Here is a 4,834-nt window from a genome sequence, read left to right on the forward strand (position 1 = left end):
TTTCCCATTACACTTGAAATATGGCAGTGATGGCTTTATTTGTCTTTCAGGACAAAATATCCTCCTTTCATTTGATTATGATAGGATTATTAGGAAGCAGAGCAGCTCTTAGGCTAGACTAGTGAAAAATTGTCTAATTGAAAGAGCCTGTTCCCATAATTTGAGGAAATCATCACATAATTAGCAGTGAGGAAAGGTGAATCATCTCCCATATATAGATGCAGATCTGCATCTGTGCCTAAAACCAAAACTAAAGTATTTATTTTAAAGCAATCAAATTAAATGGATTTTTTTCATACTTCCTCCCTATTTGAGGCAGGTAGTATCAACTCCACATAATATAGTACAGCTATGCTAGTTTGGCAATAATGCATAATAATTCTCCTTTTATGCATTGCTCATGCTGCAAAGCCAAATGGTCTGCCTCCTGAGATTAGACTACTATTGTGTAAAACTTGTCAGATGGATTTGACTAATGATGAAGAATATGGCAATAGATTGGAGAATTTATGCCCTGATTTTAGAACAGGAAACCATGAAATACCAAAGCATTTTGGTGCTGCCACCTCTGCAGTGTTGCATCAGTGAGTGGTTCTCGGTTTAATATTGCACTTTGTCAGGCTAACCACATTTGTTTCCTATGCTATTTGTCGTAACAAAAACAGGAAACGTACGTGAATCATCCCATTATTGACTGAACTCTTCTAATAACAAGTGCATACTGGGTGCATGTTTTTGTTTGTCTGTTCACATGTATGGCCTGCACGGGCAGGCTAGAGATCATTAAGAGAATGAGGAGTGGGAGGATTCCCATCCAGCGGTGACATTCCCAGTGATATGGATCAGTCACTCATTGAATCTTACAGGTACCCCATATAAAGATAGAGCTTTTCACAATGGCCACTGCTGCATAAGTTAAGGCAGCACACTAGAAGAGTGACAATGCTAACCTTACATCTTGGGTATTATTATTGTTGCTATAATTGCTATTACAATTATTGCATTGCATTGATATTCTGCCTTTCCTCCCTCCCAGTCTGGCAAGGAACCCAAGCCACCTGATCTTATTATCTTGCCCTCCATTTCTCTGCCCTGTGAGCAAATATCAGTGGACCTGATGAAGCACCAAAATGAGCCATTTGCTAAAGAACTGCTTTAGTCCACAGGCTCTTCGATCTAAATGGCTTGATTTTTTAAAAATCCCATAAGAAACACTACAACTTTTCTTATGGACCACTGCAAAGTTTGATCAGATCTTCCAGCCCTTCTAAGATCTTACCCTGGATCTTGGAGAGCAGAGGGATGCGACTGCCTCTTTGTTCCCCTTTTCTCCTGTTGTTGAGGTGTGCACTAGTGATGTGCAATGTTAAAGGAGGCTGCCCTGCCCTGTTGTGTTGTGGCAGTCATACACACCATGGGCCCTTTCTGGACATTAAAGGAGTTGGTTCAAAGGAATGGGGGCAACTCAGTCTAGGCTGCCCCATCATATCCAGCCCAATTGCTTAAAGCTCAAGTCACACATCATCAGGCAGTAGCTTCAGGGAGCATGACTGCTGCCAGGTCTAAGTTTCAAGCATAAGCATTGGTCTCTTAAGGCAAAGAGCTGTTTTGGTTTCAGATGCAGCTATTAATGAACATCTTGTGATTCAACAAAATTAGGTACTGGTTTCACAGGAAGTAATCCCCAGCTGTAGATGCTAAAATCAAGGGATCATTTCTCTAAATAGCATCCGTTTTGACTCTGAGGTACAACGAAATGATTCCGGGCAAAGATTTCTTTACAGCAAATTACCCTAGACTGTTATTTAGGAGAACACTTCTGCTGCTTTGTTTCTAATGCCCAGTATGCCGATGATGTAAGAGAAGCCCAGGAGGACACACACAAGGGATCACACAAGCAAGGAGGGGAACGTCTGGTGGTCACTCATGCTTCACCACCCCAAAATAAACAGATGACATAGCTTTGCACAATCGCAACTTTTGCACAATTTGCACAATATGAAAATCTTATGTCCACATCCAAATTAACAAGGGAATACTGCAATTTAACAGAAATAGAATACACACCAGCATATAGGGAAGGCTGGGTTCAGGTGACTGATGTGACTGCCCATTCATCTTTGTCCAGGCAACTTCAAGTTGATCAGCAGTTCCAAGGCCCCTGCTGGCTTGCCCTTCTTATGGGTGCTCTATTTTGGACAAATAGAGAGCACCTTCCAACAGAGGACTGCCCATTCACAGCCTTTCAGACAGGGACTATGCTCTGTAATGTAGTAAACTTCACCCTGGAGCTCTGTAAGGAGTCCCGTGGACCTACTGTCGGGTTAGTAGGTGTGGACCTACCTGATACAAGACAAACCAATGATCCAATCAGCCAAGTGTTGGCTAGTAGCCACTTGCCAGGTTTTCAGGCATATGTCTCCCAATCCCGCTGCTCAAATTCTTTTTAAAACTAGCAGCAATGACTTCAGTTTTGGAGGATGGTTGCATACCATACCCTTAGTAAGCTGATGTCTCTGGAGAAGACAAGTGCCAGGGAATGACAGTTGGATGCAGCAGCAGGGCCATGAGGTTCTTGGATTTGTGTAGCTCCTGGCAGGTGCCTAACGAAGACAGCCCATGATGCCAGCCCCATGAACTGGGCACAGCAGAAATTGACTCTTCTGCCAGAAAAGCAAATGCTGAACCATGGAACTATTGTCTCCACCAGGCCCTCCAGGAAGTCCAAAGCCTGAAGTCTGACATGGATGCCAACATGGAAGACATGGAGGAGTGGACTCTGCTCCTTGAGCACCACCATTTATGTCATAGAAGCTCCACAGAGAGCAGCTTTTTTAGGATACAAGATGAGAGAAGATGTATTGAGCACAATGCTCTGCTCTGGCGGAGTCCCTTCTGTTTACAAAGTGTGCTCTAACGCTCTCAGACAGGGAAGATGCTATTCCTCTAGAGGAGAAAGTGCCTCATAGGCAGGGCCAGTGTGACATTTCCATTATAGCAACACCTTGACATCCTGGCCAGGATTCCTCACTTGTGGTTTCTGAAGTGATATGAAACATCCCCATGGAAACATGGCTGGTGAGAACCCAGATCAGCTCCACTGAGTGGGTGCAATTCCTTCGTAACTAGCTCTAATTTTGGCCTGCTGTGTCCTTGTCTTTTTCAGACACACTTGGATACCATGGTGATGAGGAATGAGCTATGAATGTCTAGATGGATTTGCCTTCTGATTCGTTCCTCCTTGACTATCAGACATTTCAGAAGAAAAAGTTTTTCGGGGGCAACACACATGTCTCTTATCAAAGGAATCATTCTCTTCCTTGTGTTACTGCCAAAGTTAGGTTCTCTATCTAATTTTTATTAATCCTGCCACAGACGGTAAACTTTCTCTCCTAGACAGTGGTGTAGTAGTAGGGGAACACACTGAAGTGCTGCTACAAGACTATATCCAAGCAGGAGCAATCTGCACCAGGAGCTCCTCACTCTGGCCAGGGAATGTCATGAATGTGTGTCCCTCAAGTTCTACTATTGTTTATGATGGAGGAGCAGAAGTCAGGGATTGAGGAAGATAGCAGAAACCAGATGTGTCTCTCTTTTCTTTGATGGGGTTCCTATTTTAGTCTAGTAGTTTAAATGGGAAAGTTGTTTCCGTTTTATAGCTAGACAAAGTTAACTTCTGCATTTCAGTTTATGAAAACGTTTCTGTTCAAACTGAGGGGTTAGATTCAGAACTGGTCAAATTTAGAAGAGTCCTACTGAGTGCTCCATGACAAACAAGTCCCACTGATTTCATTGCTTCTGCTCTAAGTTTGGCTAAGTCTGGATTCACACAAGGCTTTTCACAGGTCACAAATTAGCATCACTGATTTCAGTGGAGCTTATTTCCTGGTAGCTATGCGTGTTGATTGAATTACTAGATTTCCTGCCTTTCTTCCAAGTAAAGTGCCATACCAAAAACATGATACTCAGCTACAGTCATACTTGAACCTGGAATACAAGGAAATATATGGGTGCACAGAGGGTAGATTTTAAGGAAATACCATTTGTGACATTGTACAACATCGCTTCTGAACATGGGGTACAACTCTTAAGGCATCACCCACAATGTCTGGTTTCCTGGCTTTGTCAGGGAGGAAATCACCAAAACCTTGAGCTAGAATCCTTAGGGAATTTTCAGAAGTCTTTGTGATAATTATACCAAGCAGCAACCCTGCATCATACTTGTCTTATAGACCTTTGGACTGCCAGCCACTAACATAAAATAGCTCAGAGGGGATAGCTATCCAACTGTCCAGATAGAATATGATTTGGGATGAGCCAAAGGTTATTTTGGGATGAAAATTGATTGGAGCCCAGTTCTTCCCATCTTTCAGTGGAGAAACTACGAAGAAGGCATGAGAAACAAATTTAGCTTAATGTTCAAATGTACAAATTTTAGCTTAATGAATCTACAGGATTTTTTTTTCTGAGGGTGGAGGTCAAAACTGTTTGTGGCTGTAATTCATGTGCGAGCACACATCATAACAACACACCTGTGTATCTTCCTTGTGTGTGCTCTTTGTTGCTTAGCATCACATTCCATGACATTTAAAAGCCTACACAGAACAGTGGGAGATCCTGGGAACTGAAAAGCCCTACTGAGGAAGAACCTCATGGAACGTTCAAAAAACATTAAAGAAGCATTATGAACTGTAACAAAACTGTATTTGGAGCGGAGGATAAAAAGAACACACCAAGGAACAAGAGAAACAACTCCGGATGCACAATGACAGTGTAGCACTCCTAAAAATATCATATCTTGCATTTTGTGACTTTTCTGCCCTTATCAGGGCAC

This window comes from Varanus komodoensis, unplaced genomic scaffold (genome assembly GCF_004798865.1).
Source record: "Varanus komodoensis strain SLA01 unplaced genomic scaffold, ASM479886v1 scaffold39, whole genome shotgun sequence".
In the NCBI taxonomy this organism is placed as follows: Eukaryota; Metazoa; Chordata; class Lepidosauria; order Squamata; family Varanidae; genus Varanus; species Varanus komodoensis.